The following is a 9,785-nucleotide window of genomic DNA, read 5'->3' on the forward strand; positions in this document are numbered from 1 at the left end:
TGGGTTATGGCAATTGGAGTAATGGAAGACCTTGTGCGGACCGCGAAAATGGATAACATCGCAAAGTGCATTAAGCAAAAAGAACGCTGCCAATTTTCGGCGCGTCCATTTCCCATTTACGAGACGTCTTTAATCGAGCACCAAGAATAAATTGATACAGCTTATCCTGCGCAAAAATAGATTCGCGAAGTAAAATTTTCAAAACGAAAGCGAATTGTATTTTTTTTTCTTCATTTCTTCTCTTCCCTTCGCCGCCGGCGCGCGTTCCGAATTTAGTTCGCCCGAATTTGCGATTTTATTGTGCCACGTCAATTCGTCACTAAAGGACGTCTCGTCTCACGACGAAGCTGATAAATGGAAATTTTCGTTTGCAAGTCGACACGTTGCGTAAGTATTCCGCTTTAAAAGTGTGCGTGATTTATTATTGGACCAATTGATACCTACTGCTATTGTATGTATTGGCGATTTCAATGGGCAATTGAATTGCTAATGGGGAAATTTATTAATATTAACGCGGTGACATCCTTGACTTTCTTGCATTTTGTATGCTTCTATTTACATTTTATTATTGCTTCTATTTTTATTTAAATTTACTAAGTGGTTGTATTCGCGTGCCAACTTTAGTGGTTTTTTTAATTTTTGTATAGATAATAATTAACTCAATTCTTTTTGTTAAAATTTCGCACAGATTTCAAAATAAACGCTTTCTTTCGATTGTGGGAGTTTACGATCAGATTTAGACATTTTTATTGCCGAAAAGTCGAAATAATAAAGTTGGCTTTAGCACATTGTACAATTCGCGTGGTACCAATGACAGTTTTATGTTGATTTGTTAAAAGATTAAAAGCGTTCTATTTTCAAGCGGTCTATTCTACCCAGTGACTATCTTATGATACTAAAAAGATGCACGCAAAAGTTACAAAAAAATGAGCTCGACCTCACCTTTCAGTACACAACTTTTGAAATGAGCCTTAATGAATGTTTTAATTTATGAGCTAGATTCAGCAAATCCCATGGCGAAAAGAACAATGAAGAGCCACGGTTTAAATTCAAATCAAAGTCCAATTCCGTTCCGTTAGGTTCTAATAACATTCAAATAAGTTTGTGCTGAGTTGTATTGTGACGGAAACACCCAAAATTAATTGATTTTGATACGATTACCCAACGATAACGGTTCCTTGATCCTTTTTAAATGCACTATTGCTTTTTTGCACTTCCTCTGTCTTTCCCCTTCTTTTTTTCAGTGGTACCCTCTTACTCTGAAATTTGACCCTCTACCTCTTCAATCACAGGGGAGTCCGACCAGGCAGCACACCAAACGCGCATTGTGCATCGGTCTTTTCCGGGATAACGGAGAGTGTACCGATCCCCCTGTTCAAGAGCCCCCCCCCTCGGCAGATATTCTCTTCTCCGGTCTGCACACGAGGCTGTAAGCATGTTGGAATTGATATAGTATATCTTCCGCGTGGAAGACTCAGTGTCCCCCCTCTTTTACCCGAGTCTTACGAAGTTTTTAGAACTCCAGGGAGACCCCCTATGTTACCACAGAAGATCCTCCATGATACTTCTGCTTCTGTGGTCCCAAAGCGACAACCCATCAGAAACTATCAAATTCGTGATCATCGATCGATCGATAACCTCCTACGTCCGCGCTGTGACAAAGTTGTAGGGGTTTCTTAATAACGAGGGACTGATTCCCCTCCGTGCAACAAAAGTGGGTTCTGCTGCTCCGGTAGAGAATCTAAAGAATCTCAGGAATCTCAAGAATCTCAAGAATCTCAGGAATCTCAAGAATCTCAAGAATCTCAGGAATCTCAGGAATCTCAGGAATCTCAGGAATCTCAGGAATCTCAAGAATCTCAGGAATTTCAGGAATCTCAGCAATCTCAAGAATCTCAAGAATCTCAAGAATTTCAAGAATCTCAAGAATCTTAGGAATCTCAGGAATCTCAGGAATCTGAAGAATCTCAGGAATTTCAGGAATCTCAGTAATCTCGAGAATCTCAAGAATCTCAAGAATCTCAGGAATCTCAAGAAGCTCAAGAATCTCAAGAATTTTCGAGATTCCCGAGAATTTCAAGAATCACGAGAACCTCAAGAAATTCAAGAATCTCGGATCTCGTGAATCTCGAGAATCTCAAAAATCTCAAGAATCTTAACAATCTGAGGGATCTCATGAATCTCAGGAATCTCATGAATCTCAAGAATCTCAAGAATCTAAAGAATCTCAGGAATCTCAAGAAGAATCTCAAGAATCTCAAGAATTTCAAGAATCTCAAGAATGAATCTCCTCAAATTTCTCAGGAATCTCAAGAATCTCAAGAATCTCAAGAATCTCAAGAATCTCAAGAATCAAGAATCTCAAGAATCTCAGGAATCTCAGGAGTCTCAGGAATCTCAGGAATCTCAAGAATCTCAGGAATTTCAGGAATCTCAATATCTCAAGAATCTCAAGAATCTCAAGGATCACAAGATTTTTCGAGAATCTCGAGAATTTCAAGAATCACGAGAATCTCAAGAAATTCAAGAATCTCGAATCTCGTGAATCGCGAGAATCTCAAGAATCTCAACAATCTCAGGGATCTCATGAATCTCAAGAAGCTCAAGAATCTCATGAATTCCAGAATTTCAGGAATCTCTGGAAGAATCTCAAGAATTTCAAGAATCTCAAGAATCTCAAGAATCTCAAGAATCTCAAGAATCTCAAGAATCTCAAGAATCTCAAGAATCTCAGGAATCTCAGGAGTCTCAGGAATCTCAGGAATCTCAAGAATCTCAGGAATTTCAGGAATCTCAATATTCTCAAGAATCTCAAGGATCACAAGATTTTTCGAGAATCTCGAGAATTTCAAGAATCACGAGAATCTCAAGAAATTCAAGAATCTCTAATCTCGTGAATCGCGAGAATCTCAAGAATCTCAACAATCTCAGGGATCTCATGAATCTCAGGAATCTCAAGAATCTCAAGAATCTCAAGTCTCAAGGATCACAAAAGTCTCAAGAATTTCAAGAATCTCAAGAAATTCAAGAATCGCGGATCTCGTGAATCTCGAGAATCTCAAAAATCTCAAGAATTAGGGAGAATTAATAACTCAACACCTTCCCCTAATTTCTTCGATGTCCACCTCATGTTGAGTTCGAGAAAACATGGATACCCTCAATTAATCTCAACAATCTCAGGAATCTCAGGGATCTCATGAATCTCAGGAATCTCAAGTCTCAACAATCTCGAGAATCTAAAAAAACTCAAGAATCTCAGGAATTTCAGGAATCTCAGGAATCTCAGGAATATCAGGAATCTCAAGAATCTCAAGAATATCAACAATCTCAAGAATCTCAAGAATCTCAAGAATCTCAAGAATCTCAAGAATCTCAAAAATCTGAAGAATTTCAATAATCTCAAGAAGCTCAAGAATCTCAAGAATATCAGAAATCTCAAGAATCTCAGGAATCTCAGGAATCACAAAGAAACTCAAGAATCTCAAGATTCTCGAGAACCTCAGGAATCTCAGTAATCTCAAGAATCTTAGGAATCTCAAGAATCTCAAAAATCCAAAGAATCTCAAGAATCTCAAAAATCTTAAGAATCTCCAGAATCTCAGGAATCTCAGTAATCTCAAGAATCTCAAGAATCTCAAAAATCTCAGGAATCTAAAGAATCTCAAGAATCTCAAGAATAACAAGAATCTCAAGAATCTAAAGAATCTCAGGAATCTCAGGAAGCGCAAGAATCTCAAGATTCTCGAGAATCTCAAGAATCTCCAGATTCTCAGGAACCTCAGGAATCTCAGGAATCACAAGAAACTCAAGAATCTCAGGAATCTCAAGCATCTAAAAAAATCTCAGGAATATGAAACATCTCAAGGATCTCAGGAATCTCAAGAATCTCAAGTCCTAAGAATTTCAAGAATCTTGACAATCTCAGGAATCTAAAAAAATTCTCAGGAATCTCAGGAGTATCAGGAATGCCAGGAATCTCAGAAATCTCAGCGGTTTCAAGAATCTCAAGTACACTCCTTTTAAGGACAATAAACGTTGGACGTGTATAAAGAAAGTGGAGGGGTAGTAAAGCCAGGCTTCGTGTGGTTGCATGGACACGCAATCGAGGTAAACCCTATTAGACTCCTCCCTGCCGAAGAAGGCTCGTGCTTCTGAACTTTCAGAGACCTCCAACCAGTCCAAGGTCCGCTCCTTCGGCATTCGGCCGCAATGGCAACCTGCGGATTCTGGCGGAACCCTGTCAGTCGAAGAAGCCCTTCCCCTCCGCTCCGAGCCAGAGCCTGGAGTATACTCCTTTCTCCCTTTCCCTTTCTATTTTCAACGCTTTCTTCTTCTTCGTCAACTTCATAATCCTATTCAAATTCCAGTTCTCCTCTTAATTCCCTCCCTTCCCTTGCCTTTCCACCTGGTAACTTTTCTTTATTTTCTAATTCTTTTCACCTTCCGCGATTTACTTTTACCTTTCCCTTTTTCTATTCTCTTTCAAGTTCCCCCCTACTTATCCTTCCAATCTTCTGTATCATAACTCTTTCCCCTCTCCTATTCATCATCTCACCGAGTGCCTCCTCTCCCTCTCCCCTGTTCCTCCTTGCGCGTTTTTTTCTATTTTATTTTCGCACCTTTCTCTCAATTTCTATTTCTCACTGTTTTTTCCTTGGCTTCATCTTCCTCTGCTTTCCCATCTTGAAAATTGTTTTTCTTTTCGCTTTCCTATTAACTCCTTTCCACTCCCTTCTTCTTGACTACTTTTTATTCCTGTTCATCTATCTCCTTTTTCATTTCTATTTCTATTTCCCTTCATAAATCTTTGCTTGTCCTCTTCCTTTTCCTATTCAAGTCCGACCGACATCTCTTCCCTCACCTCTCTTCCCTTTTGCCCAACCTTATCTCGCATTTATCTTTTCCATTGTCACCTCCCATTGCCCCACTCTTACAATTCCCTTCCCCTTCCGCTTCCTCTACCTACTCTATTCTTTTCCTGGGTATCCTTTTCTCTGTGATTCATATTCCTCCTTAAGATAATCTTCTCCACCTTCTGAATTATAATTCTTTTCTCTTACTTTCTTTATATGTTGCCCTATCTCTATCTAGAGCGTTTTTTTTTTGCAATTTTCTTTATATTTAGCGTTATCTTTCCTTTTCTCTTGTCCCTTCCTCACTCTTACATTTTCCATTTTTTACGCAATTTTCCATATCTCTTCCCCTTTTCTTTCTATATCTCCTTTTTGACTCTTTCTTTTCACTTACTTTCGCGCCCTACTCTCCTGCCTTATTTTCCTGTCCCTTCTGCTACTTTTTCCTTTCTCATGCCACTCCTCGCCCACCTCATCTTTCCGTTTGTCATCTTTTATCACCGGTTTCTCTTTTCATCTCTGCCTTCTTGTCTTTCTTTAACTCCTTTCCGTTCTCGTTTCTTTGTTCCTCTTACTCTGCTTTGCTGTTTCCGTTTCTCTTTCAACTGTATTCGTCTCTTCGTCTTACCTTTCTTCTATCCACTTGTTTTGTTTTCTTTTGCTTCCGCTGTTTTCCTTTTCCATCATCCTCATCTGCTTTCACCTCATTCGTTCATTCTTTGCGTATTTGATATTACTTCACAATGATCTTCCTATTCCGTTTACATTCAGTTTCCATTGCCTCATTCTTTCCTTCCCCATCATCTGCACCGTTTATCCGGTATCTTCTTATGCTTGCCCTCCATCCAATTTTTTTTGTTATGCGTTCCATCTACCTAATTTTCCATTCTTTTGCTTTCTCCTGCTTTTCCTCTCCCTCGCCGTTTCTCTTTCTCCGCTTTATTCTACACCACTGCTGCTTCTCTGTTTTCTTTTCCTCTGCTCATCTTTTCTCTTTTTTGGCATCCACTTCACATCATTCTTCAGCTTCCTCATCTCCCTCTTTTCTCTAGTACTCTGTCTTCCTTCTCTCACTTTTGATCACATTTTTCATTTTCTAAACTCCTTCTTTCTTCATCCTTGTATCCCTATTTCTTTCTTCTCGTGCACATTTTCTAATTTTCCGTCATTTTCACGCATCTCTTCCACCCAACACCCAACCTTGCCCTGCATTTCACTTTTCCATCTTTCTACTGCCCATTCTTGTCTTTTCCTTCATTCTTCTTCACTCCCTTCCTTCACACTCCCTTCCCAACACTTCAGCATCTGCCATCACCATACCTTCTATTATTCCTTCTTTATTTTGCTTCTACCTCCCTTTCTCTTGCTTTTCTTTTGTCATTCTCTTTCCCCTTTCTTCCTATCCTGGTTCGTCATCCCTTTCTAGTATGTGTTGCCCTTCGGCTCGCTCGGCTTTGATTGGCTTTAGTGCCCATTTATTTCGATTGTAGCGAGTATCTCAGACATCGGGGCGCCAGCAGGCTCCATCAAGTTGATAAAAAATCAGTCACCGGCGATATGGAATGAAAGCGGATCCGACGCATTCTCTCTTTGAAATGTGATACGCCTTCTAGACTCGAGAACGCTACATTATTTTTTCTAGAGACTTTCCGTTTGGTATATAAGCAAATTGAAGCATGTTTGAAGGCAGTTCCAACATCGATGCCGAAGTGATAATTAGTGAAGCTCTTTCACGAATCTCTCGTGCCATTGCACCTTCCTACCAAAGCTTGAACGGAATGGGTCTTGAACTGCGTGACCTTCGTGAAATGTTGAAAATTCTTGTTGGAGCATATTCGTTTCTATAATCTCGTCCTCAGACTTGAGTCCGTATTTGGAACAGTTCAAAATTAATCTCATTTAGCACGACTACAGTTTTATGTAATTTGGCAATTAGCTAAACGAATTAGAGCAAACTGGATCAATCCCGAAAACCAATAAAACGTAACCGGGCACCTTCCGCGAATTCACAAATTTCATTTTGGCACCCTTTCAGCGCGGTTCAATCATTATTTACGAGATAATTCATCTTTTTTGTAATCGCGCTGGCGCATTCGCGTTCATCTAATGAGCGCCGCGTGGGCGTTTTATTTTGAAATATTGTTTTTAATGATCGTTCTAAAAACAATACGCGCCGAATGTTTACGTTGGAAGTATAAATATTTTCGACCGTGAATTCGCATTTAGGACCCTTGACCAAATTACTCACATCTGGATTGGACCGAATGTCAAACATGTCTACAGCAATGAGGAAGTGTCCCGAGTAAAATAAATTAGTTGCTGATTTAGTTTCCTGCCGCCGCCGGTTTACGTAAGCGAGCAATCACTTTTTGGGATTTTCGCGAAAATTTATGGGTCTGCGGAAAGTAGGTAAAAACGCAAACACTTGGCAGAGACGATTGTTTACCTAAGAATCGAAAGTCTACGACCTAATATTGCTATTGTTATTTTCGTTGGCATAAATATAGATGTTTTCCGCATCCAAAGGACGGGCTTAACCTATTATTTTCGATAAACTGATTTTGTTGTGTTCCACCGAACTTCCCTCTGTTTCTTTATGAAGGCTTTTAAAGATCCGCATAGCCTTAAAAAGAAGAGAAACCTTAAAAAACCGCAAGGTTCAAAAACCTTTAAAGAAACTTGAGTTTGTAAAAGGCCTATGAATGTTCTTGAAGGCTCTTGGAAACCAATTGGAAACAAAATATTGAGAAAATAAACTTGCTTTTTTATGTATTGTATATTATGTGTAAACGCAATGAACGTTGCGCACCCTGGACCACAACGCTCTCGTAGTAAAATTTATCTAAACGCAATCCCCCTGAACCAATAACCCAACAAAACGCAAATGCTCGCTCGTTTTACTTGTAATGGCAACTCGCAGAGAATTTCACGTCACATACGTTGAATTTAGGACACAGTGTTTTTTTTATCCTCAACTTTCGCTTTATACGAATTCGTCTTGAAATTTTTAGTTGAAAATAAATGTTACACGATCTAGAATGCCGCGCTCAACTTACATAAAGTCGAACTCGAAACTTGAAAGTTCAGCAAAGAATCCTTCTCTCCCACCCAATTTTTCCGAACCGAGTCTCAATGCCGTAACGGCTCTTTTAGTTTTATCTGAAAGAGCTTCATTCTCTCGCACATGTCGTTTTGTTCTCTTTTACTATGGAGCGGTACACGTATAAAAATGCCTACACTGGCAAATTTTGAAATTGGAAACCAAATCTTTCTAAGCCTAAAGCGACCACCTGCAACAGTACATTGTACAGAACTCGTTTCTGTTCTGAGGCAATAACGTCTCCTTTTGGTGGAAGGTAGATCAAATTAAATAAATGAAAACCAACGGCACAAATCATGTCAAAGATGCTATTTTGTGACGAACTCGCTTGCGGCCCGCCTGACAAATACTGAAAGCAAGTTCGGCACAAATAAAAGCACAATTGTGCCTTCAAGTTTCATTTTAAATAAAGGGGCCCATTTGTGCTCATCTCGCCTGTGGTTCGATCGGCATAGGTTGGCTTCAGGCAATGACATTTCTTTTAAGTAGGAGCTACCCGACGCTAAATAAACACTAAGAGCTATGCCGAGCAAACCGAAGGCCAGTTCGGCACAAATCACACTATTATTGTGCCGTAGACCTTCATTATCAGCCGAAGGATGGATATTGTGCCGAACTCGCCTGCTGTTTCTTGGTAGGGGCATATCAAGTTGAATAAGTACCTACCAAATCAATCTATGGCGAGCGGGACGACAACGCGGCACAAATCAGGGTACCATTGTGCTGTTGGGCTTGATTTTATAGAGAGGGGGATACTTTGTGCCGAAGTCCCCTGCGCCTCGCCCGGCAATGCCATTTCATCTAAGTGGGAGGTGCATGAAGCTAAAGAAGCATCAAAATAATCCATGGCAATAGAGCCGAAAGCGAGTTGGGCACAAACCAGACGATTATAGTGCCGTCGAGTTTCACTTTAAACTTCAGGGCGTATTTTGTGCCGAATTCGCCCGCAGTTTTTTGGTAGGGCGTATATCAAGTAAAAAAAGGCAAATCTATGACGAGTAAGACGACAGCACAGCACAAATCAGGGCACTATTGTGCTGTTGAGCTTTATTTTAAAGAGACGGGGATGTCTTGTGCCGTACCCGCCTGCGGCTCGCTCGGTAATGAATTTCTTTTCACTGGACACATGACGCCAAACAATCACCAATCCAGCATATGCCGAGCAAGTCAAAGGCACTAACCAGACTACTATTGTGCCGTGGAGTTTACTTTACACTGAAGAACGTAAATTCCAGAAAATCACCACGAAAATCAACCGAACTATTATACAATTACTAAATAATAAATAATAAATGGTAAATGATAAATTCGATCAGACTTCTCAATAAAAAGTTATAGACTAGAAACCAATTTCGAAAGAAAATTCAAAGGGCTGTAACTTTTGAACTAGTAGCCCAATTTTGGAACTGTTTGAAATTATGGATTCTACAGGCCACATTCTATAAGAAAATTTTTTTTCCGGGTCGATCTGAGACAATTTTTTTTCGGGGCTCAAAAAAAGGCAGTGTATAACCTTCCTTTTTTACCAAAAATCGACTGCACCAAAATTTCTCGGGAAAACACTTTTTCTTATTAATTTTGGTGCGTAGAATTCAAAACAATTCGTACTTTTTCGATCAGACTTCTCAATCAAAAGTTATAGACTAGAAACCAATTTCGAAATAAATTTCAAAGGGCTGTAACTTTTGAACTAGTAGCCCAATCTTGGAACTGTTTGAAATTATGGATTCTACAGGCCACATTCTATAAGAAAATTTTTTTCCGTGTCGATCTGAGACAATTTTTTTTTCGGGGCTCAAAAAAAGGCAGTGTATAACCTTCCTTTTTTACCA

General features: G+C 39.6%; 1 protein-coding gene across 1 annotated transcript in view; it reads left to right on the forward strand.

Moving 5' to 3' along the window:
• The first annotated feature begins 228 nt into the window (after positions 1-228).
• LOC116162484 overlaps positions 229-9,785 on the forward strand; it is a 40,893-nt gene continuing 31,336 nt past the window's right edge. Inside the window, exon 1 of the mRNA XM_031476108.1 lies at positions 229-387. The gene's annotated coding sequence lies outside the window, so the exon portion shown is untranslated. The remainder of the gene's footprint in view (positions 388-9,785) is intronic.

The sequence above is a fragment of the Photinus pyralis genome, unplaced genomic scaffold, assembly GCF_008802855.1.
Source record: "Photinus pyralis isolate 1611_PpyrPB1 unplaced genomic scaffold, Ppyr1.3 Ppyr1.4_LG10, whole genome shotgun sequence".
NCBI lineage: Eukaryota > Metazoa > Arthropoda > Insecta > Coleoptera > Lampyridae > Photinus > Photinus pyralis.